The sequence below is a fragment of the Sciurus vulgaris genome, assembly GCF_902686455.1.
Source record: "Sciurus vulgaris genome assembly, chromosome: 12".
In the NCBI taxonomy this organism is placed as follows: domain Eukaryota; kingdom Metazoa; phylum Chordata; class Mammalia; order Rodentia; family Sciuridae; genus Sciurus; species Sciurus vulgaris.
This window is the reverse complement of record NC_136473.1, coordinates 42,206,870-42,233,543: the sequence shown is the minus strand read 5'-3', so window position 1 is coordinate 42,233,543 and position 26,674 is coordinate 42,206,870. Positions and strand designations below refer to the sequence as shown.

At 38.5% G+C, this 26,674-nt stretch overlaps 1 protein-coding gene and 1 long non-coding RNA gene across 16 annotated transcripts in view; one reads left to right on the top strand and one right to left on the bottom strand.

Moving 5' to 3' along the window:
* The window catches only part of ARHGAP12 (Rho GTPase activating protein 12), a 437,561-nt gene that overhangs the window by 171,728 nt on the left and 239,159 nt on the right, over positions 1 to 26,674 (bottom strand). The gene's annotated exons all lie outside the window — the stretch shown is intronic.
* LOC306641053 overlaps positions 1 to 26,674 on the top strand; it is a 78,196-nt gene that overhangs the window by 50,608 nt on the left and 914 nt on the right. The window lies entirely within an intron of this gene.

The following is a 26,674-nucleotide window of genomic DNA, read 5'->3' as shown; positions in this document are numbered from 1 at the left end:
GGGCTAGTGTGAGACCTTTAGGTCATCAGGGGGAGGAGGGATCACTGAAGGAGATTATTCCCTTTATCTTTCTCTTATATGCTTCCTGGCCATAAGGTGAGCAGTTTTGTTTTGCCATGTATTCCCACCATGATGTGCTGCTGCCTCACCACAGCCCAAAGCTACAGGAACAATCGATCATGAACTAGAACCTCCAAAACTGTGAGACAAGAATAAACTTGGGGCACTGAGCTACATCCACATTTCTTTCTAGTTTTTATTTTGAGACAGGGTATCACTAAGTAGCTGAGGCTGGCCTTAAACTTGAGATCTTCCTGCCTCAGCCTCTCAAGTGGCTGGGATTACATGTGTGCATCACTACCCCACTCTTTATGTGTTAATATTAAGGTTTCCAAGATATCCGTAAGTGAAAAACAGCATGAAATGGTATAAAGTAACTTATTAGCTTCTATCATGTAAAAGTAGGAGAGACTGTTAGATATGCGTACTCAATAAACAGAAGGCAAAGGAGGTGGGCTTTTCACTCTATTTATATTTAAATGTTTTGATATTTGAACCATGAGAATAATCTATTCAAAAGTTAAGATGTTTAATTTAAAATTTTTCTAACCCTGCTCTGTGATGCACACTTGGGTTCAATCCCCATTACCACAAATAATACTAATTAAACAAAATAAATGTTTTCTGGTATCTTTTATTTTGTTAGTAAAACTATAGGCTTCCACTATTTCATAAGTTTACCTGTAGCATAAACATATCAGGCAAACTATTACACATATCAGGAAAACTTTTTAAAATATAGAGTTCTTTACCTTAAGTTCAGATTAACACCATCTGTTCCTGACAGTAATAATTTAAGCTCCAAGTACTGCAGTTAGAGACAATATATGTCTTATAAAATGTATGTGAATGTTCAAAAGTACTTTATTTTTCTTGAAGTAGAACTTTGCTTGAATGAATTTTAAGGAATTGGATCCTCTGTTTTAAATAATAAAATGAGAATTTTATGGACCATTTTTCTGCTAATTAAGGTCAAGAAAAAATATATTTTGGGAAGAATACTAAAGGCATGTATTTCTATGTGTATGTGTTCATTTGCCCACTCTGTAATGTAAGCCTTCTGTTTCCACAGGTTACATAGATGCCCTGTGAATTATTTTGACTGATTTGTTTCAGTATTTGGTTAAATTTATTTGTGTGCTTAGTTTTCAGAAATCTCAGAAAGAATCTTGACTACAATACTAATCAAATTTACAGAACACCATCTCTTTAAGAATTATTAATATTTTATTATGAAAGCTCACTGTTTTTACTATATTAATTCATATGATCAGTTTTGAAAATTGTTACCCAGCCTGGTTTGCCTGGAAAAAGAAAATTAGTAATTGGCCTTCAAATAAGTAATTAGCCAGGCAATAATTTTGATATATTTTAATTGATAATTGTCTCTACTAATATTCCTTAAACTTAAAATACACTGATATAGTTTTACATAGAACTCAGATACAGGCACTAAGCAGTAATTGATAATTCATTCTTTAAGCCTATTTATCTTTCATAAAAATCATTTACTATTTGTCATAATTAGTAAATGGAGGAATGTTTCCAGGCAAAGAACAGCTAAAATAAGAAATCATATTTCTTTATTCTTTAATAATGAGAACAAAGCAAGGAAATAGTATTGGAGGTTCTATAAACAACGGCAATATATAAATTTGTAGGGAAACTATATAAATTTATGTAATCTGTTACAGTAGATAAACATCCAAACAAATCACATTACTAAAATCCATATGATCTATCAGGATGGGTGGAGGATTAAATGAAATAACATGACTCAACACATTCTTATCAGGGCACAGTTTCCTTTTTGCAGTGCGACCTTGGTTTAGTTTTAGAAAGAGATCACAAAGAAATATATGGGAAAGTGCCTCAGAAGTACACAGCTATAATAGCGTCAGAAGTAAAACCAGGAAAATGATAGGTAGTCAGTCAGTCAGTGATCCAGTTGAAATTCTGTGGTGATTTTCAATTCTTAGTAAAAATAATTTGTTAGAAAGTAGTGGAAGATAGACTTTCATAGATCTGTGCAAGCAGGAATTGAAAACACACCATTCTTCGTTTAGGTTCCTCCACAGGCCAACGTTGAGACAAGAATTAGAATGCAAAAAGTTTATTTGGGAGAAGAAAGCACCAGTAATGGAAGTGAGGAATTGAGATAGGGAAGTAGGCTGTCAATAAAGGGTGCACAATCCAGTCATTCCTGCCAACTGAGTTTAATCCCATTACAGAAATTCTGAGAACAGAGAGAGAATAACCCTTCTTCTGTTTTGAAACACAAACTAGATTTTGTGGACTTTTCAACATACAGGCACAGGATGGAGTCAGGTACCCTAACTGTACTTTCCTGGAAATGCTGAATGAGTCCTTCAACTCCACAATAGCAGAGGTCTATGCCGATTTTAGTTGAGTATGGGAGATTGAGGTTGCATGTAATGTATGTACTGCCTATTCACTCTTAAAATGGTGTACAAAATTGGAGTCTCCAAGCAGTCTTGGAGAATTTTCTCTATTCTATACTTAGGAAGAAACATTTGATTTTGTGTTGTCAGATTAATGTTAACAATATTAGAATATTAAAATGTACAATGTCATTTTCTACATGAAGCATTTTCTACAATGCTACATGAAGCATGACCTTGTCATTTCCCAGTATCAATTCAAATGTGATGACTATAAGGCAGTAAGCCAGATATATGGCAATAGACTATTCAAATAGCTAAGAAATAAATGTATGTCTATATGAAAACAAAGCATTGGTGCTCAGATAGAACAAAGTTCATGCATAAAACTTTTACTTACTCCAAAATTCTGATGAGTTTCATAGGCTCGTTAGTCTACATTTGCCCAATAGTCATCCCCAGATCTATTCTCCACACTTCTCTGTCCTGCTCTGTACCCTGGAGGCTAATTCCTAGGAATTGTATCAACCATGCCATCTTGAGCTGTGACTTGACCGGGAGGCCTGATGGGAGATAGAAGTAGGAGGATGGAAAGGTCAGAGAATTTATCCTTCACCACACTGCGCCTTGCCAAGCTCTGAAAGTGGCTGTTTACCGCCACAAATTCAGTTTCCACTGGGAAGCCCTTCTTTTATGATACCTGCTCCTCCTGTCTCTGTAACATTGGTCCTTCCTCTTGCATATGGAGGACTAGGAGTGGAAATGGCTCCTGACTATCATACTCTGTATGTGCTTCATCACCCCCTTAATGATTCCCTTAATTATGCTCTGTGATTAGTCCCATCCTTAAGTTCGCTTCCATTAAATTCATATGAGTGGGCTTTTTCCTGACAGTATCCCAATGGATGCATTTAGTTAAGTGTTTTCAAACAAGGAGAAGCTCAGAAACATAACAGGTCTTTGATAAATGTTTACACACCTGAAATGAGTAGGATTCCAAAGAACTCTTCAGCCAAAAGGCAGTAGCCAATGTCCACAAAAATTCACTAGGAAAGAATTCAAGAAATAAAAGGTGGGTTGGGGATACAGCTCAGTTGGTAGAGTGCTTGCCTTGTAAGCACAAGGCCCTGGGTTCAAATCCCCAGCACTGCAAAAAAAAAAAAAAAAAAAAAAAAAAAAAAAAAAAAGGCGTATGGGGAGAGTCTATTTCAACAAAAGGAAATCAATTTGCAAACTAGGAAGATGTAGCCTTTGGTACAAAAGGAAAGGGTACTCAAAGGAACAGAGAGAGAGAGACCTTATATACAGTTCCCACCCAGGTTCTCATTGCAGTCCACCTACATCAATGATGGATGCAAGTGTTTGAGAAGCACTCAGTCTCGATTGGTAAAATTTGAATCACAGCTCACTGGCCAGATATCCAATTGACAAAATGGGACTCCAAAGACTGTTTATCTTACCAACTGAAACAAGAATATGTCCAGGCAAGTGCTGAAAAGTTTACTTTGTGGTTCTTTCTGGAACAGAGTACTTGTGTGACCCTACAATCACCAAATGGCTGCCAGAGTCCATTATGAATTCAGGCCCAGGAAGCCATGAAGGATTCTTCTTGGAGATTCTGCTAACTTGCTCACTTTCCCCCTCCCCTACCCCTCCCCCTGTCCCTCTTCCTCCTCTTCTTTTCTTTTCTTTTTTCTTTTCCTTTCCTTTCCTTTTCTTTCTTTCTTTCTTTTTTTCTTTCTTCTTTTTCTTTCTTCTTTTTTTCCTTTATTGGGGATTGAACCCAGGCATGCTTTATCACTGGGCTACATCCTCAGCCCTTTTTATTTTTTATTTTTAGACAGGGTCTCACTAAGTTCCTTAGGCTGACATTAAATCACGATTCTTCTACCTCAGCCTCACAAGTCACTGGGCTTACAGGTGTGCACACCACACGTGGTGAGATTCTGCTTTTCTTAAAATGTACATTTCCCCCCTTTTGATCAAAACCTGTTGACAATCAGCATTGATGATTAGTTAAGGCAGTTAATTATGTCCCATCATGGTGTCAGAGTAGTTGGTTACCTGCTATACATCCATCCAGTCCTGTATCAAGATCCTGGTGACTGGGCAGTGACCAATTGAACAACCAGAGTAACTGGAACCTAGTGAGACATTCACATACCTGTTAGATCTGAATTAAAGTATCCTTCATTGGTTTCAGGTTCTGCATGAAGTGAATCCAGAGTCTTGAGGTATTAACATGTTGTCTTGGAAATATTTGTTAAAACAGGCTAGATTAGTATGTATTTATTTTGGAACCAGGGATTGAACACAGGGATGCTTAACCACTGAGCCACATCCCTGGCTCTTTTTATATTTTATTTAGAGACATTGTCTTGCCAAGTTCTTGAGGCTGGCTTTGAAACTGTGATTCTCCTACCTGAGCTCCTCAAGTCTCTGGGGTTATAGACATGCACCACTGCACCCATCTAGAATGGTCTTTAAATGGAGGCAAATGCTTAGTCCTAGTTCCGGGAGGATCATTAGAAACTACCAGGCAGAATGCAAGAGAGAACCAGTGCTGGGGGTAGGCAGCTGAAAATATCCCATAATTGGGAGTTTATTCCGCTAAAAGGCTTTTTTGAAGGTATTCTTTTTAAGGAGTTAGCCAATTTTAAGATTTTGGAAGTTTCCAATTCAACTTAGCTAGACGTATTTAAGTACAACAAGATATTTGGGACAGCACAGACTCCATACTGCATGAGAAAGGTGTAACGTAATGCAATGCAGTTATCTAGGACTGCATGAGCAAAAAGAACCTAAAAGGCATTTGCTGGGTATAATCCCAAAGGCTTGGGAAACTGAGGCAGGTGGATCACAAGTTCAAAGCCAACCTCAACAATTTACGCTGTAAGCAACTTGGCAAGACCTTGCCTCAAAATAAAAATACAAAGGGCTGGGATTGATTAGGTGCTCCTAGGTTCAATCCCCTGGTACAAAAAAATAAAAATAAAAAATAAAAAAGGAATCTAAAGACCTTTGCTGGGGTCTCATGGTCTGAGTGGTTTGGATGGATGATTCACTTCACAGCGCAGGAAAGGTTACTGATCAGGTATAAATGCCGGGCTATGCCCATTCCTAGCTCGGAGCCTAACATTCTTCAAAGTCTAAGCCAGCACTAGAATTGACCTCTCCTGGTAACTCACATCTTTGGGAATGCCTACAGCTGTCATTCTCCTAATCTGAGAAGTTGTCTGGATGACAATTTATAATAGAATGGTCCCTCCTTTGACAAGGATGGGGCCTCTTATGGGGTGGCACCTGAGTCATTAATCAGAGAATGAAAATGGGGGAGGTCAGTCACCCCACTAAGCATCATCCTCCCCATCTTCCAGGAGTTTATGCATTCACATGCCCAAGGGAACTTATTATAACCATAAACAAAGATGTAACCAGAAGTATTGCATCTTGGTCTAGACATTTTCCAGAAGTTAAGAGCCTCATTTCTGGATAAAAGTTTGGTGAGATTGTAGAACCAAAGATCAGAATGAGAGATATCCCAGTGGTGTGACAAAGTTAGATAGAAAACTTTGAAAGAATTGAAGAAATTCAAGAGAGAAAGAAGAAGTGAGTGAGTTGTACACAGGGAATGTGGTGTAATGGGTCTCTCCTGTTAAAACAAGTCTCTGGTAAGAATTTAGTGGACAAAGGTGCTGACAGGTAGGAAAATGTTGAGCAGACAGATGTTAGTGCTCTGGTTGTCGCTCAGTCTTTCAGTTTTTTGATTGTAGGCCATGGGGTCATTGCATATAAAGCATTCAGGAAGGATAAGGAAAACAACACAATGGGATATGAGGGGATACAGATGAACTCATTAGACAACCTCCTGAGGTACATAGAAGGGGAAAACTGAGAAAATTCAGTTATACATATAACATTTGGGTCATTATCCCTGAGAAAGAATCAACAGGCAAGACATGACAGATCCAGCAATTGGTAAGATTTCCATGGAAGCCAATATTGAGATATTTGAAAGACAATGATGTCCTTCCATGAGTAGGGACTGGTGAAGGTAGGACCAAAGAACCCTTAAAAAAAAAAAAAAAAAAGAATCACAAAAAGCAGGATCATGTTACTGGCCCAGTAGTGGTCCTTGGGTTCTCTGTCCACCTCTGCTACCATCTGCTTCTAGTCCTGGTGTCTGGTTCTGGTCAACTCGATTTTTTGTATCAGTAATAGTGTGAGGAGTTGACTTGGCAGGGAAATCAAGAACTTTTTAAAATGAGAAGTGTTAATCCCGAAGTCTGTACCCTTTAATTAAGATATATATAGGATAGTTAAGAGTCCCCACTAAGGTCCCTCACAGTGGGAATGAGGGGAATCTTTGAGTTGGTGTCTCTCAAGAGCTTAATTGTAAAAGTGATCTTCACCTCTCAGTAGTTCAATGTTGAGGGATGTTTAACAGAGTTAGTATTATGTTGTAGGATGTTAATGAACTCCTTGAAGTAATGCAGGGGGGTCTCTGTGTTAGTCAGCTTTCAGTCACTGTAACAAATAATTGAGATGAAATAAATTTAAAAATAAGGAAGGTTTATTTGACTCCTGATTTTAGAGGTTTGAATTCATGGTCACTTGGCTCTGTTGCTTTTGGACCTGGGACAAGGCAGAACATCATGGCAAGAACACATGGTGGAACAAAAGTAGCCTAGCAACAGGGGAAAGCTTCAACCCAATGTGAAAACATGGAAACAATGACCAACATATTTTGTGTTGTAAGGCAGGGAGTTGAATGAAATCTAATTGCCAGATTTTAAAGAACGATTCAGCAAGGGAGAATGACCCATAGAAGCATGAAGTCACTTCCTGGGGTTATATTACAGACATATTTTTAAAAGTTGATACATCTGTGTAGCAATCATGGGTGAGGGCCTCCAATGATATTGTTTTCCCCATTGGATCATCTTGCTAGCCTTTCACTAACTGAAGTCAGGAGTAAAGGATAACACCCCATCCGCCCCACAAGAAAGGAACAAAATTCCCTCTTGCAGGATGGTTGAGAGGATGGGACACCAATTTGGGCCCACCCAAGGATATTGCCTTTTATCAAATGAACATCCCTGCTTTTCCTATTTTCCCCTTTTGGCCATTAGAGAAGTAGCTTGAGCCCTTTACAGACTGTGCTGTAAATCTGGATTCAGGGAGGTGATAGAAATGGGAAATGTTTTAGACACCATGACATGTAAAGCCTCTTGTAAGGCAGCCGCTTTGGCAGCTACTTTGCTTTCTTCCATCTGCATAGAGGAGTGACCTTGGACTTTAATCATAACCAGAGCCCTTGGAGCTTCTACTTCCTTTGCTTTCATCCTTCTGTAAAGAGAAATGACCCTGAACTTTAATGATAGTTATAGTCCTTGGAGTCTAAATAGTATACAAGAAACAAGGACATGGTTTTTTATTTTCTATTTGTTGTCCTGAGGAAGTGAAAAACCTTCTCTGCTTCCAGAGTCTGTCAAAAGTCATGTGCTGCCCCAAAGGCATACCTATATTCTGTATAAAGTTCGATGGTCTTGCCCTTATCTAGGAGGTGTTCTCCGGTGAGGGTATGGAGATCAGCTGCTAGTACAGATCTGGCTTCAGCAAAGGGCCTAGACTCTATAACCATGTCATGGGAGACGATAGCATATCTAACTTGATAGTGACACTGGGTGCTCTGAGATAAGATCCATCTGTAAACCAATTATAGTCTACTAGACAAGGGTGTTCCTATAGATCTAGTTGAGGCAGTGAAGAGCTGATCAGTCAAGTCAGTACAGTCATGGAGAAGGTCATTTTCCAGGAGAGGAAGCAGGGTAGCAGGGCTGAGCAATGTTATGGGGTGTGTGTGTGTGTGTGTGTGTGTGTGTGTGTGTGTGTGTGTGTGTATTCAAAACTGTAATTACCAAACAAAGTAAATAAACAACTCTTAAATTAGAATGCAAAATGAAATCACCTTATTGTTTTTGTTTCTGGTACTGGAGATTTGAAAGCAGTGGCACTTTACCACTGAGCTACATCCCCAGCCCTTTTTATTTTTTCTTTTATGGCAGGGTCTCCCTAAGTTGTTTAGGGCCTCGCTGAGTTGCTAAGGCCGGGGTTGGACTTGCAATCTTCCTGCCTCAGCCTCCTAAATCTGGATGCTGGAATTACACGTGTGTGCCACTGCATCTAGCAAGCACCTTATTATTTGAAAGGTACAAAAGCAAGAAAACGTAAACATATCCACTTTTTAAATAATTAATTTTGTGGTAGGTAAATGCCATTCAGAAACATGTTTAATACAAAATAGTTTCATAAATTTACAGATCAAAAAAATCAATGTTTACTACCAACTTTAAATATAAATAACTAAAAGGGGAAAAATTCTCTATTCTTCTGTTTTTGCTTCAGCATCTATGTCATCTGCTCCTTGCCTTTTGGAGAAAACATTGCTTTGTAAGGCTGCCATCTTTTTGGAGGAGGGCAAAGATTAAGATATTCCTTAATGTAATCTCTTTCCATATAAGTCTGTGTGAAAGGAAACCAACTTTCCAGAAATTCTCTGATGTATTGAGTGGAATATAGTGAAATCAGTGTCTCAAGCAGGAAGCTAACTTTTCTTTTTCTTCTGCCAGTATATCTGCCAAACAAATTTCATATTCCTTACATGTGTGCCCAAGCAATTTTCTTCTCTTTTTTCTGAACTGCCTTGATATAAGGAAAAATTTATAAGCTAGTCCCTTTTTGAAAGTCTTCGAAATATGACTCAAGAAATGCTTTCTGCTTGACTTTATCTTATTTACCACCATGCTTTGAATATTAAATGTCCCCTAAAGACTCATGTGTTAAAGGTTTAGTTACCAGTCTGCTGCACTGTGGGGAGTGGTAGAACTTTAGGAGTTAGGGCCTACTGGGAGCGCCCTTGAAGGAGATATTGGGACCCTGGCTCTTTGCTTTCTCTGCTTCCTGGTCACCATAAGCTACACAGGCCTTTTTTACCATTCACCCCCACCATGAGCTATTATTCTGCCACATGCCCAAAATAATAGGGTCAGCTGACCATAAGCCAAAATAAACCTTTCTTCCTTTGAAGTTGATTTTTTTCAGGTATTTTGTCACAGGGATGATTATCTGACTAATATAATCTGCAAACTAATTTTACTTAGTATTAGACAAAAGGGTTTCATGTCGATCTACTTAGGAAGTGAGGAGTTGATTAGTAGAGGCAATCTACTCATGAGGAAGATCATCATTTGAGACAAGAAGTAGGGTAGCATGGTTAAGAAAATTACAATGATAATGGTAAGTCGAGGTGAGGAGAGGAAGAGGATCTCATAATTAGTCAAGTAGCTAACAGAGAGGTGTTGGGAGGTAAGAGTTAAGGAGGGCTTCCACAGAGGGAGGAACATGGCAAGGAAAGATTCCATGGCAATCTTCATTATGGCCTTAATGAGAATAGTGGTGCTAACAACTCCCTTACAGGAGGGAGGTAATCCTTCAACCTCTGTGTCTGGTTGCTGACTCTAGTACCCTTTTGACCTATTCTGTTCTCTGTGGAGTTGAATTAGGACACCCAGAGCATTTCTTTTCCATTCATTAACTGATGGTAAGGGAGCTTATAATTGGAGTGTCCCAAAGTGAGGACTAAGGTCAATTGGGTTTTTTATATACTCAAAGGAGATCCATTGGAGAGTAGTAGGTGTAAGTAGGTGCTGGAACATCAAAGAAAAATTTGATAGAGAGTTCCAGTTGTAACCCAAAAGTCCTAAAAATTCCCAGTGCTATCCATTTGTGTGAGGAAGATGGAAAGCTCAAGTTCTTTAAAGTCAGGAAGGGTCAAGAGCCAGATCCTCCAGTGTTAAGACCCCAAAATTTGATATAAGTCTGACAAAACTGAAGTTTTCCTTTGAGATCTAATGTCCAATGGAGGGCAGACTTTAGAGAAAATGGATGTTGACTGTTAGTGGCTCTCGAGATGGGAAACATAAAAGCAGATCATCCACATATTGAAGAAGGATGAACCATACTGAAGGAGAACACAACTGATTTAGTCCAGAGAATTTGAGAGAAATAGGTGGGGCTTTTCAAATACCCTTGGAGAAGGACTATACAAGAATACTGTTGACCTTTCCAGGTGACAGTGAAGGGGCTTTGACTGTCAGAGTGAACTGGTACACTGAAAAAAGTGCTACAGAAGTCAACAGCTGAAATGTATTGGCTCTCAGGGAATATCAGGAGGTGGGGAACCCTGGATGTCAGGGAATAACTATGCTGTTAATGGCACTGAGATTCTGTGCAGTTCTCTGTCATCTTTCATTAGGTTTGTACACATGTTGGACAGCAGTATTACAAGGGCTGGTTCAAGGATCAAGTTTCTTATATATCAAGTAATCCACTATGGGTGCCTAGCCAAGACCTTGGGATTTGGGGGGGTCAGTGTTTGATTTGGGGGACAGGCTTGTTATGATCCACCTGGATTTTAACCGAAGGTCTGAATGAATATGGCTGAGACCAGTGTTGTTCTGTGCCCACAGAGGCTCTTGGGCAATTCCTGGAGGGTTAATTAGGTTGACAGATAGATGGGTGCCTGGAGAGGGAGTAATTTTATAAGTCCAGAGCCTTCTGGTGAGGTTGATTCTAGTATCATTTCCCCCTTTTGGGGAGAAAAAAGATATAGGCTTGATATACTTCCAGAAAATTCCTACCCAAAAGATGTATGGTGCCCAACAGGATGAATAAGACAGTGACTTCCTGAGATAGGGCCTAATTGAAAAGAAGTAGGTAGAATTTTGGAAACTATCATAAGTTGGTTAACAACCTAAACCATCTGGATGAATTCAGAGCTCTGAGGAGGGGATGTTGAAAGTATATCAAAGTTAAGGACAGAGTCAACCAGAGCTCTGCCTGGTTCATCCCCAATTTTAATGTCTAATTCTCTTAGTTGGCAGGTTTTAAGTAGGGAAAATATCCTCTGAATATCCCTGGATCACCCCTCATTTTGTTTGGAAGAGAAGGATAAAGTGACCCTATCAGGTTTAATTATAGCCAGCATTTGTATTTAAGATAGTGCTTTTTCTTTTCTTTTTTTAAAGACAGTCCTTTTTTGATGCTGGGTGTGGTGGTACACTCCTGTAATCCCAGCAACTCTGGAGACTGAGGGAGTAGAATCTCAAGTTCAAGGACAGCCTCAGCAACTTAGTGAGGTCCTAAGCAACTTAGTGAGACCCTGTCTCAAAGTAAAATATAAAATGGGCTGGGGATGTGGCTCAGTGGTTAGGCTTCTCTGGATTCAATTCCCAGTACAAAAGCAAAACAAGCAACAAACAAACAAAAATCAACCAGTCCTTTCTGGAATGGCTTGTATGTTTAAAACACACACACACACACACACACACACACACACACCAAACAAACAAAAAACACCAAAAACAGGCTTTTGATCTTTTGATTCCGAGATGTAAAATCAATCAATCCTTAATTTTTATAATCAGGGAACCCTTAGTTTGGCAGTTTTCTCCTGACAATCTAAGACTCGGATGACTCTAGATTCTTCATCTTTTTCTAGGGTCTTTAACAGTTAGTTAGTTAGTTAGTTAGTGAGGTTGTTTCATGGGGACCTTCTGCTATCCAACAGAGATTTGTTGTTTGACTCATGTGCCAAGAACCTGAGAAAGTCCAGCCACAAAAGTTGAGTTAAGTAAGTTAAGGGTTTCATCATTCAATTCCTTAATGCTGTTTTGTTGAAAGGTTTAGTCAAATCTATTAAAGTAATCAAGGACTGACTTGTCTTTTGTTCTGTTTTTGGTACTGGAGATTGAACCCATTGGTACTTTACCACTGAGCTACATCTGTGCTCTTTTTTATTTTTATTTTTAGAAAAGAAAAACTAAGTTTTGATGCTCGTCTGGAACTTGGGATTCTCCTACCTTGATCCCTGCCTTCCCCCAGTAGCTGGGATTACAGGTGTACATTGCTGCACCCACCAATGAATAATCTGTTTTGGGGTGCAGCATTGTATGACTTTCCAGCTCATATAGCTTTCAAGATTGCCGTATGGGGAAAAAAATCAAAGGAATGGCCTTTTATAGACAGACTGCTAGTCCTTGTGCCTTATCATATCCTAGGCCTCCAGCTAGCGTAAAGTCCTCAATGGGGCTTTCCTGATGGCAGCTACCATTGGTTCATGGGCCAGTGCATTCCCTACAAACATATGAATGAGTTGGTAAAGATCTCTGAGTTGGTTCAGGGGTTCAAGAAATGCTGGAAAATACCTAAGAATTCTGATTTACTGCAAGGAGTATTGGATCTGCAAAGGAGATTTTAGACAAGGACCTGAGGGATTGAAGTAAGTAAGGAGTGAGGATGTTGGGGAAGGGAAAGAAGAGGAGCTTGCAATCTCACAAAACTAAAGGACGAATGATCTCACTGATAAGTGGATGATGACACATAATGGGGGGTGGGAGGGGGCAAGAATGGAGGAAGGAGGGACTGTATAGAGGGATAAGAGGGGTGGGGGGTTGGGGGGAGAAAAAATAACAGAATGAATCAAAAACTATTACCCTAGGTAAATGTATGATTACACAAATGATATGCCTCTACTTCATGTACAAATAGAGAAACAAGATGTATCCCATTTGTTTACAATAAAAATGAATTTAAAAAAATAAGAGGAGCTTGGGGAGAGTGGAAGAGGGTCAAGAGTGAGTTGGAGGGTAGCAAGGAGATGGCCAGGAAGGGGCAGGTGACAAACAGGGAAAGCAGTGGCTGTGCACCTGTGGTTTTAGTTTTGTTATCACTAGCACATGTTTCTTTTTCAATGTATTGAGCTACTCTTTTCATTTGGAATTATTCTCTTTGAAAGAGACAACAAGAAATTCTTGGGCTCCTTTGGAATTTTCAAAATACCAATTAAAGAATGCCTCTCATGCCTCTGAGAGCTTTTGTATATTCTTTGTTGTAATTGTGAACATGGACAAGGTTTGGAATTCCAAAAGAGCCCTTTTTTGGTCATCTTGAGTTGGGTCTAGGAACAAAGCCAATTACAGTTTTCCCTACCATAATTTTTACTCATAAAGTCAGTCAGATTCCCAGGAGGTGACTGATCAACAGAAGTCTTAGAACATGGGTTACCTATTTTGCACTCACCTAATGGAGAAGTCCCTTCCTGTGCAATGTAAGGCAATTCTGAAAGTCCCCACTGTATCTTCGTGGACTGAGCCTGATACCTTGAGTAAGTGACTCTCCTCTTAACTTGAAATAAAGTCTCTAAAACTTCTACCTGGAGGGAGGTCTGGAGAAGACTCACACAATGTGCCCCAGCACTGCTGGAGAGACAATGGAGGTCAGGGGGCTCTGGCAGGCTTTGAAACCTTGGTGTAGGACAGTGCCAGGAAGAACCTGGAAGTTTCTTCAGATTCCACTTCCGACACCAAGGAATGTCCACAAAAATTCACCAGAAAAGAATTCAAGGAAAAAGGGGTGAATGGAATGGGAGGTTTATTTCAAAATAAGAAAACAATTCAAAAACTGGGAGAAGCATCCTTCCATACAAATCCAAGTATACTCCAAAAGAACAAAGAGAGGTGCAGCCTTATATAGAGGAAACGCCCACCCAGGTTCCCACTCAGTCCCCTATGTAAATGAAGAATGCCAGAGAAGCATTCTTGCAGATCACAGCTCATTGGTCTGGTCCCAGTGGCAAAATGAGACTTTCCAGGAGCTGTTTACCTTGGCAGTTGAAATAGGAACATGCCCGGGCAAGTATCACAAAGTTTAGTTTGAGGTTCTTCCAGGAACATAGAGTACACGTGCGACCCCCGCAATGGGCAAATGGCTACTAGGCTCCATTGCAAATTAAAGCCCAGTTAGCCACTTGGGAACCTTCTTGGAGACTCAGTTTTTGTCAAAGTTCACACCAACATCATGAAGCCAAATGAAACCAAAAGGAAAAAAATCACCATTTAAAAATCAACAAAGGCTCAAGACCTGCCTAGTTTAAAAACATTTAGCAAAAGCATTTTAATAATCCTTGAGGTCATCGAATTTTTTTGTGATGCTCATTTTGATGACTCAGCCTGCTCTTCAGTCCTTGAAGTATGAAGCAAATCTGCCTAAAAAGTACTGTAAACCTCTCCAGTGTGGAATTTTCAAAATAAAAATAGTGGTTTTCTGAAGACATCTTCTGCTACCTCTGCTCTCACTGATGTCTCTAGGCATTGGGATGGAGGAAAGACAGGGACTGCACATCTTAACACAGGCAGATTCTCACAGGTAGTACTTTGCATCAACACTAGCACATACAAAACCAGACCTCTTACCACAAGATGCTGACTAATGACTGTTAAGGTGTTCAGATTTTTTTCCCCCAAAATTCAAACCATTAAAAAACACCCAAAACTTTTGACTTTTGCCAGGTAGCACACGCCTCTAATTCCAACAACTCAGGAGTCCAAGGTAGGAGGATCACAAGTTCAGAGTCAGCCTTAGCAATGTATCAAAGCCCTAAGCAACTTAGTGAGACCTGTCTCAAAATAAAAAATATAAAAGGATTGGAATGTAGCTCAGTGGTTAAGCATCCCTGGGTTCAATTCCCAGTACCAAAAAAAAAAAAAAAAAAAAAAAAAAATGTTTAACTCTTTATTTTTCAGTTTACTTTTTTTCTTTTGGTCCTAGGAATTGAACCTAGGGGAACTTGACTCCTGAGCTACATCCCCAGTCCTTTTTGTTTTTTTATTTTGAGACAGGGTCTCACAAAGTTGCCAAGGCTGCTCTCCAACTTGCCTTCCTGGAGCCTCAGCCTATTCAGTAGCTGGGATTACAGACATGCACCACGGTGCCTGACCATTTCAACTTTGGTACTATTCATTTTAATTTCTAAGAGTACAAAGCAACATCATGTGTCAATTTCTGTTGACTAGAAGGAATACATTTTACGTAAAGAAATGAATCCCATCTTAATATGGCAGCCTATCTAGTTAAGAAAAAAAAAAAAAAAAGACTTTGCCATTCTTTAAATCAACTGTGCTTAGTTATTGAAGAAATTTAATTATTAAAATTATTCAGGTTTTAGAAAAGAAAATGTTCAACTTCCAGGGAACACTGTACTACATCTGTTGATGTTATCATGACAGCATTTAGGCAGCTGTCATGGCAACCTTAATTTAATCCTCCATTAATGTCTCAGAACACCCAGGCACCCCAGGAAGCGAGGAGGGTGAGTCAGCAGGCGGCACACTCCTGTCCCTGTGAGTCAGGAAAATACCAATGCTCTCACTCAGCGTTGCTAGAGGCACCATTATATGAGATGTTAGACCCAGCCACCAAGTGATCTGTGACAGTTTCTACCACAGCAAAGTGTTGGCTTCATTAACTATTCCTATATTTTTTATGTGTATCAATTTTGGGATAAATTTTTGCTGCGTGCCTAATGTAGTCTTTATTTCTCTTCCTTTTTTGTCTTTTAGACAAATCACAATATAATCTTCACTTTCATCTTTGGGGTGAAAGGTCAATGAGAATGTAAAACTTGTTCTTTTTACTGCTTTACTGGTTTTGTTTGAAGGTTAGTGAGAGAAGAAATTAACAACTAAAATAAGATATTCTTAGTGTTTACTTTCTGGTATAATGTCACAGAATCTAGAATTGTCAGGTCTGCCAAATTCAAATCTAGAGTTGTAAAACTCATATACATATCCTGGAAGATCTGTGCAATCCAAGTGAATTTTCTTTTGACTCTGAAGCACCTATTGAGTATCCACAGTGTGCTAAATTCAAGATTTATTTTAACAAAAGCAATACAATAAGCAAATAATCTGGTTACTTTGAAAAAGCACTAAAACAATTCTTGCCATGTAGAACTTTCTTAACATGTTTCTGTTTAACATTTTTTGTACTACTTTGTGTGTGTATGTTTACAGTGAAATAGAGAGCTTTGTTTATCTAAATATGTATTAAATCCTACTTAGGTTGGGGGAAAATATATGAAAGAAAACAAAAGTGGGGTAATAGTGAAAGATGCTGAAGAAAAGAAGTAAAGCCCTCATCCTTAATTATGACAGACTGTGTCAACTTTCTGTGTGAACATGTGACTTTATTAGCAGCACTTTTATACTTTGGAATTCTTAACCATTTAAATAATACAATATAATAATTTGAAGAATACTAATACAATTTCCTAAACCTTTATGCAAACCAACTTGCTGTCTGTTTCCCAGTCTCTTATGAATAAGATATTGTAATGTATTGATTCTGAATTTCCTTATTGTAATCCACATTATTTCTATAGACAGTTCCATTCACTTTCACTCAAATGGTTAGCTGGAAAGAAGGGTAGATTCCCTTTTGTGATGTACTTCTCTTAAATCGCCAAGAATCCAATAGATTCCAGATCTGTTGCCTTAGTGGCTAAGAATTTCATTTTTTCCTCATCTTAATCAATCGGTTGAAATGAGACTGCACACTCTCTGTCAAACTGGTTCCACTTCATTTTAGTGACCTTCGTTCTGTGTGTTTGCAGTACACTGGCTGATAGAGCGATACTACTTTGCAAGTGTGACTCTAAAAAGAGGCTTTGGTTTGGTTAAAATCTGCTCTTGCTTTTAAACATGTAAAGTTTTAATTTTCCATAAATTCATATTATTGTCAGAAAACTTTCCATATTTTGTATTTTTAACCTTTTTTTGGGGGTGGGGTAGTAACCAGGAATTGAACCTAGAGGTGCTTAACCACTACACCGTAACCTCAGCCCTTTTTATTCTTTGAGACAGGGTCTCACTAAGTTGTTCAGAGACTCACTAAGTTGTTCAGGGATGCACTAAATTACTGTGACCGGTCCTGAATTTGTGATCCTCCTGTTTTAGCCTCCTGGGTTGCTGGGATTACAGGTGTGCACCACCAGGCCTGGTTCTCATACACATGTATTTTTTGCCTATTTAATGTAGAAGTTAGCAGAGTGTGGTGGCACACACCTGAAATCCCAGGTATTTGGAAGGCAAAGGCAGGCAGATCACAAACTCAAGGCCAGCCTTAATGACTTAGCAAAAAACCATCTCAAAATTAACAGGACTAGGGATGTAGGTCAGTTGTAGAATGCCTCTGGGTTAAATCTCAAGTTGAAAAAATAAAGAAAAAACAAAGAAGGTATTTTACTATAAAGATGGAATAAAGGGGATGGGGTTTGCCAAAAGCAGTTTTTATTAAAGATTATTAAAAAATAATGTGAAATTCTTTACTTGATAGTGCGTTCTAACTTTCCATTCACTGTAGTTGGGGAGGAGAGCAGTAAAAAGATTTCCTGAGGAGGATTCAGGACTCCCAGATGAACATTCTAGCTCTATCATCATCTTGGACAAGTGTCAGCTTGGATATTACCTTTCATGTCCTCATGTACTCCTTTGTCAAATGAGAAGGTCGACTTGAATGATTCTAAATCCCATTCAGTCCCAGTATTGCCTGATTCTCTTTATGACCTCAAGATGTTTGACAAAGGAAGTCATTTTTGGTATTTGGCTTATATTTAAAAGTAACATTTATAATAATATAATAATCTTAACACTCTTCATCCTCAAACTATTTTTCTCTTAGAATACTTTTCTTTTGAAGGTATTGGGGATTGAAGCCAGGTCCTCTTGCTTGGTAAGCATGCATTCTACCACTGAGCTATATCACGGCACTATAACAATCTTAAAAATATCCTTTGCATAGGAAGAATGATTATTATTATTCCATTTATTTATTTATTTGGTACCAAGGATTGAAACCAGGGATACCTAACCACTTTATTTTTTATTTTAAGTCAGGTTCTTACTAAGTTGCTCAGGGCCTTGCTAAGGTGCTGAGGCTGGCCTTGAACATGTGATCCTCCTGCCTCAGCCTTCTAAATCACAGGAATTACAGGCATGAACCACTGCACCCAGCCCTGTTGTTTATTTATTTACTTGTGTGTGTGGGGGCCCGGGTGGTAATGGGGATTGAACTCAGGGGCACTCTACTACTAAGCTATATCCCCAGCCCTTCTTTTTTTTTTATTTTGAAACTGAAGTTGTCCTGTTTGGGCTCAATCTTGTGACCCTCCTGCCTCAGCCCCCCAGTAATTGGGTGAGTCCACTGATCCTAAGCTTAACCCAATTATTTTTTTAATAGAAAAGCTTAGGAAAGTTTCTTAGTTGATGAAATGGAACAAAAGCTGTCACAGAATCAGTCAGCACGTGAGTTCCATTGACTGGTCTTAAACCCTGGCACTGAGAGTGGGAGCTTGTTATTTGAGCTTAGGTCTAGAGCCTCATCAATGCAGAGCGAGGGTAGATCACCCCATCCATGTCTACTTCAAAACCAGGGAGACCGTATTTATGTACCCTTCTTGTGCTTGCTCTAATTGTATCCAGAAAACAATTACATATGGAAGTGCTAACCTTTTAGGAAGTGGTTACACAATAAAGGATGATGCTCCATCAATTAAATTGAAATCACATTTAATTATTTTGAAGGATGAACCCGGAATGGCAACATTTCTATGGAATTGCCATGGCTTCCACATGCTGACTTATACTCAGAGGTACTCCTGGTATTACATGATATACAATGAGTGCTTTGAAAACTAGTCCAAACTGAATAATGTGCAGTACTGAAATGAGTTTTGCATTAGGAAAGAAACAGCCATTTTATCACAGTAACATTAGCTTTTATTTCATTTGTACAACCGAGAAAAATATGCCAATTATCTTCCTTGCTCTTCCTGGTTTCCCCTTCATATTGCTGCTTGAATGCTGAGTCTGGAATAACTTAAAAGGGGATGAATTCCATGGTGTTGCATACAGAGTGCCTTTCTCTGGGCAGTGCTTGTTAGCTCTTTATGTAAATAGGGATAACAAAGACCCCAAGAGAGGAACAGACAAAGGACATACTGGACAATTCACAAAAGAGGAAATTCAGTTGTTTGACAAATAGTGGGAAAAGATTCCATCTTACTAGCAATCAAAGATATGCAAATTAAAACACTAATGAGAGACTATTTCCCAAAGCATTTGGTGGTTTGTTTTTATGATAATGCTCAGCAATAGCTCCAGTGTGAAAGCTGTTTTTTTGTACATTGCTGGTAGCCCTATAGGGTCAGTTCTGTTAAAAAGAAAATTTAAAGTGATATAAAGCAAAATTAAAGCACAAACATTTATGCTTTTTTGAACTAGTGTTTTCACACTTGGGAATTCATTCTAAGAAACTCTAAATATAGAAAATATTTTGTATACACTGAAGAGTTCATCAGAGTGCTATTTGTGATATCCAAAGAAAAAACTAATATCTGATAATAAAGTATTGCTCTTCCTACTAACACACTGTGAAGCAATTAAAATTATTTTATGAAGTGTTTCTAACCACATAGGAAAATACATGTTATCATGCAGTGTGAGAAATCAGCTAATGAAAACCACGAAACAACCTTGAACATAAACAGTTTTTTTTTTTTTTAAGGTAAAGGAAAAAAACCCCACTTATGTTTAGAAAAATTCTATGGAAGAAATTGCACTAAAATGTGAGTAGCCTGTGATCCCAGAGACTTGAGTGACTGAGGCAGGAGGATGGCAAGTTCTAGGCTAGCCTCAACATCTTGGCAAGACTCCAAGCAACTTAGTGAGACCCTGTCTCAAAACAGCTCTGGGTTTGATCCTCAGCACCACAAAAAAATAAAGTTACTGGATCCATCTACAACTAAAATTTTTTTAAAAAATAAATAAGGGATCCAAGATGGCGGACTAGAGGGTGACTGCATCTCCAGTCGCTCCAGAACCCAGGATACAAGAAGGGGAGGCATTGAGAGACTTGGACTAAAATAGAGCCACGGGGTGAGTTTCCCCCACTGGTGAAGCGCTGCCCAGGTGGCAGGCCTGGATTTGGGTGGCTTATTAGAGGAGGACAGAGCAGCTAGAGTCCTCCCCAGGCAGCCCTGCACACTCCAGCAGTGGGCTCCACCCACAGGGCCAGATTCTCCAGCATCTCCGAGCAGGCCCCCCCAGTGAGAACCCTTCTGCACAGAACCAAGCTTCAAGTCCCTGAACCAGGGTGGCGAGTTCCTGCCCGCAGGTTGCTTCAAGGACCAGGACAGGGCAGCCAGGGACTTCCCCAAGCAGCCCACAGCCCGGCCCCCTCCGGCGGGAAGTGCCTTTCCAGGCTAGCTTCTCAGAGCAGACCCCCAGTGAGAGCCTTTCCACACAGAGCCAGCTCCAAGTCCTGGAACCAGTAGCAGGCTAGGGGCAGCTTTCCTTGGAAGCACTGCATTATCAATTTACTCCAAGAGTTCAGGCTACTGAAGGCAGGAAGGTGATAAACTGGAAGTCCACAGGGACAAAATAAGCCAATAGAAGAATTCTGCAATATCACAAAGTCCCACTGACATCTGACCAATATGAGAAAACAAGGGAAGAAAATGTCCCAAACAAACCTAGATACTATATCAATAAAACCCAATGACAGCATAGCAGAAGAAATGTCAGAAAGGGAGTTCAGAATGTACATAATTGAAACAATCAGGGAAGCAAACGAGGAGATGAAAGAGCAAATGCAGGCATTGAAGGAGGAGATGAAAGAGCAAAGGCAGGAATTAAATGATCACACCAATCAACAGTTAAAGGAGCAAATACAAGAAGCAAGAGATCATTTCAATAAAGAGTTAGAGATATTGAAAAAAAAAAAAAACCAAACAGAAATCCTTGAAATGAAGGAAACAATAAACCAAGTTAAAAACTCCATAGAAAGCATAACCAATAGGATAGAACACCTGGAAGACAGAACCTCAGATACTGAAGACAAAATATTTAATCTTGAAAACAAAGTTGACCAAACAGAAAAGATGGTAAGAAATCATGAACAGAATCTACAAGAATTATGGGATATCATAAAAAGGCCAAATTTAAGAATTATTGGGATTAGAGGAAGGCTTAGAGAAACAAACCAAAGGAATGAACAATCTATTCAATGAAATAATATCAGATAATTTCCCAAATCTGAAGAATGAAATGGAAAACCAAGTAAAAGAGGCTTATAGGACTCCAAATATACAAAATTACAACAGACCCACACCAAGGCACATTATTATGAAAATACCTAACATACAAAATAAAGACAGAATTTTAAAGGCCGTGAGAGAAAACAATCAAATTACATTCAGGGGGAAACCAATAAGAATATCAGCAGATTTTTCAATCCAGACCCTAAAAACTAGAAGGGCCTGGAACAACATTTTTCAAGCCCTGAAAGAAAATGGATGCCAACCAAGAATCTTTATACCCAGGCAAAACTTACTTTCAGATTTGACAATGAAATAAGATCCTTCCATGAAAAACAAAAGCTAAAGGAATTTACTAAAAGAAAGCCAGCATTGCAGAACATTCTCAGCAAAATATTCCATGAGGAAGAGATGAAAAACAACGATGCAAATTAGCAATGGGAGGAACTAGCCTAAAGGAATAACCAAATAAAGGGGAAACCAAATCATGTCAAAAAACAAAAATGAGTCAAATGACTAGGAATACAAATCATATCACAATAATAACCCTGAATGTTAATGCCCTGAACTCATCAATCAAAAGACATAGACTGGCAGAATGGATTAAAAAGAAAAATCCAACAATTTGCTGCCTGCAAGAGACTCATCTCATAGAAAGAGAGACCCATAGACTAAAGGTGAAAGGATGGGAAACAACATACCATGCACACAGACACAGCAAAAAAGCTGGAGTATCCATCCTCATTTCAGATAATGTGGACATCAAGCCAAAACTAGTCAGAAGGGATAAAGAAAGACATTACATACTGCTTAAGGGAAGCATAAATCAGCAAGACATAACAATCATAAATATCTATGCCCCGAACATTGGCTGATCCATGTACGTCAAACAAATCCTTCTCAATTCCAGAAATCAAATAGACCACAACGCAATAATACTAGGCAATTTTAACACGCCTCTCTCACCACTGGATAGATCGTCCAAACAAAATTTGAATAAAGAAACCATAGATCTCAATAACACAATCAACAATTTAGACTTAACCGACTTATATAGAATATACCATCCAACAAAGAACGAATACACTTTCTTCTCAGCAGCACATGGATCCTTCTCTAAAATAAACCATGTCTTATGCCACAAAGCTACTGTTAGCAAATACAAGAAGATGGAGATACTACCTTGGACTCTATCAGACCATAATGGATTGAAATTAGAAATAAATGACAGAATAAAAAACAGAAACTTCTCCAATACCTGGAGATTAAATAATACACTATTATATGATGAATGGATAACAGGAGACATCAGGAAGGAAATAAAAAAAAATTTTAGAAGTAAATGAGAACAAAATCTCTGGGACACTATGAAAGCAGTACTTAGAGGAAGATTTATCTCATGGGACGCATTCAACAAAAGAAGTAGAAATCAACAAATAAACGACTTAACACTACAGCTCAAAGCCCTAGAAAAAGAAGAGCAGACCAACACCAAAAGTAGTAGAAGGCAGGAAATAGTTAAAATCAGAGCCGAAATAAATGAAATTGAAACAAAAGAAACAATTGGAAAAATTAACAAAATAAATAGTTGGTTCTTTGAAAAAATAAACAAAATTGATAAACCCTTAGCTACACTAACAAAGAGAAAGAGGATGAAAACTCAAATTACTAAAACTCAGAATGAACAAGGAAATATCACAACAGACACAAGTGAAATACAAAACATAATTAGAAGCTATTTTGAAAATCTATACTCCAACAAAACAGAAAATCTTGAAGACATCAACAAGTTTCTAGAGACATATGAATTACCTAAACTGAACAAGGAGGACATACACAACTTAAATAAATCAATATCAAGCAATGAAATAGAAGAGGTCATCAAAAGCCTACCAACAAAGAAAAGTCCAGGACCAGATGGGTTCTCAGCCGAGTTCTACAAAACCTTTAAAGAAGAGCTCATTCCAATACTTCTCAAAGTATTCCATAAAATAGAAGAGGAGGGAACCCTCCCAAACTCATTCTACGAAGTCAATATCACCCTGATACCTAAACCAGACAGAGACACATCAAGGAAAAAAAATTTCAGACCAATATCCTTAATGAACATCAACGCAAAAATTCTCAACAAAATTTTAGCAAATAGCATACAAAAATATATTAAAAAGATAGTGCACCACGATCAAGTGGGTTTCATCCCAGGGATGCAAGGTTGGTTCAACATCCGGAAATCAATAAATGTCATTCACCATATCAACAGACTAAAGTTAAGAATCACATGATTATTTCAATAGATGCAGAAAAAGCATTTAATAAAATACAGCATCTCTTCATGCTCAAAACACTAGAGAAAATTGGGGGGTAGTGGTATCATTCCTTAACATTGTAAAGGCCATCTAGGCTAAGCCCATGGCCAATATCATTCTAAATGGTGAAAAACTGAAAGCTTCCCCCTAAAAAACTGGAACAAGACAAGGGATGCCCTCTTTCACCACTTCCATTCAATATCGTTCTTGAGACACTAGCCAGAGCAATTAGACAAACCAAAGAAATTAAAGGGATACAAATTGGAAAAGAAGAACTCAAACTATCCCTGTTTGCTGATGACCTGATTATATATTTAGAGGAACCTGGAAATTCCACCAGAAAACTCTTAGAACTCATAAGTGAATTCAGTAAAGTAGCAGGTTACAAGATCAATGCTCATAAATCCAATTAATTTTATACATAAGTGATGAATCTTCAGAAAGAGAAATTAGGAAAACTACCCCATTCACAATAGCATCAAAAAAAAAATAAAATACTTGGGAATCATCTCACAAAAGAGGTGAAAGACCTCTACTGTGAGAACTACACAACACTAAAGAAAGAAATTAAAGAAATCTTAGAAGATGGAAAGATCTTCCATGTTCTTGGATAGGCAGAATTAATATTGTCAAAATGGGCCATACTACCTAAAGTGCTATACAGATTCAATGCAATTCCAATTAAAATCCCAATGGTGTACATTATAGAAATAGAGCAATCAATTATGAAATTCATCTGGAAGAATAAAAAATCCAGAATAGCGAAAGCAATTCTCAGTAGAAAGAGTGAAGCAGGGGGTATTGCAATACCAGATGTTCAAATCTATTACAAAGCAAATAGAAACAAAAATGGCATGGTATTGGTACCAAAATAGACAGGTAGATCAATGGTACAGAATAGAGGACAAACACATACAATTAAGTACAGAATAGAGGACAAATAAATACAATTTTCTCATACTAGCAAAGGTGCCAAAAATATGCAATGGAGAAGAGATAGCTCTTCAACAAATGGTGCTGGGAAAACTGGAAAAACCATATGCAACAGAATGAAACTAAATCCCTATCTCTCACCCTGCACAAAACTCAACTCAAAATGGATCAAGGACCTTGGAATCAGACCAGAGACCCTGCATCTTATAGAAGAAAAAGTAGGTCCAAACATTCACTTGTTGGCTTAGGATCAGACTTCCTTAACAGGACTCCCATAGCACAAGAAATAAAAGCTAGAATCAACCACTGGGATAGATTCAAACTAAAAAGCTTTCTCTCAGCAAAGGAAACTATCAGTAATGTGAAGAGAGAGCCTACAGAGTGGGAGAATATCTTTGCCACTCCTACTTCAGATACAGCACTAATTTCCAGAATCTATAAAGAACTCAAAAAACTCTACACCAAGAATACAAATAATCCAATCAACAAATGGGTAAGGAAATGGGAAGGTTGGGAGGCTCCAATTTGGTTTCCCTTGTCATTTCCACATTCCGACAGTGCTGGGGACTCGAACCAGGACCTCCAGCATGCAAGGCAGGCACCCTACCAAATGGGCTATATGGCCTGCTGGGCTAAGGAAATGAACAGACACTTCACAGAAGAAGATGTACAAGCAATCAACAGATATATGAAAAAATGTTCAACATCTCTTGTAATAAAAGAATGCAAATCAAAACTACCCTAAGATTTCATGTCACCCCAATTAGAATGGCGATTATCAAGAACACAAGCAACAATAGGTGTTGGAGAGGATGTGGGGAAAAAGGTACACTCATACATTGCTGGTGGGGTTGCAAATTAGTGCAGCCACTCTGGAAAGCAGTATGGAGATTCCTCAGAAAGCCTGGAATGGAACCACCATTTGACCCAGCTGTCCCACGCCTTGGCCTATACCCAAAGGCTTAAAATCAGCATACTACAGAGATACAGCCACATCAATGTTCATAGCTGCTCAATTCACATAGCCAGATTGTGGAACCAACCTAGATGCTCCTTCAGTTGATGAATGGATAAGAAACTGTGGCATATACTATGCAATGAAATATTACTCCCCATGAAGAATGATAAAATTATGGCATTTGCAGGCAAATGGATGAAATTGGAGGATATCATGCTAAGTGAGATAAGCCAATCTCAAAAAACTGAAGCACAAATGGTCTCACTGATAAGCGGATGAGGAATATAAGGGGGGGTATGAGGGGTTAGTGTTAGGGTTAGGGTTAGGTTTAGGGTTAGGGATAAGGAGGGTGGTAAGAATGGAGGAAGGAAGGACTGTATAGAGGGAAAAGAGGGGTGGGAGGGGTGGTGGGAAGGGAAAAATAACAGAATGAATCAAACAAGATTGCCTTATGTAAATTTATGATTTTTAATTAAAATAAATAAATAAATAAATAAATAGGAAAAAAAATAAATAAGAACTGGGAATGTAGCTTAGTTTTAAAATGCCCCTGGGTTCAATCCCCAATACCTAAATAATAAAATAAAATAAAAGTCTAATCTCTATCTGACAAGCTAGAACTTCTTTTTAAAATTTAATTGAATAACATTGATAATTTTTAAAATGAAAAGAAAGTGGTAAAAAAATTTTTTTGGACTTAAAGTGCACATGGCCTTTATTAGAGGGATTTGTAATTCCTAGAAAATAGAACCAAGGGCCAGAGAAAATGACAAGTAATTCATGGGAGAAAGTCCTTGTGCATAAATCCTTATCACAGCAAATAATTATATAATAATGTTGAATTATAGCACACTAAATTATTTGCATGAGGGGGCATAGCATTGGGTTGTATTTGTATCATTATATTCCTAAAAGCAAAATCAAGAGGATATACTCACATTTTGAGAGAGAGTGTGAAGTGTGTGTAGGATTCTCCATTAAGTCATGGTAGAGGGAAGAAAAATGGCCTGCCTGTTTCACC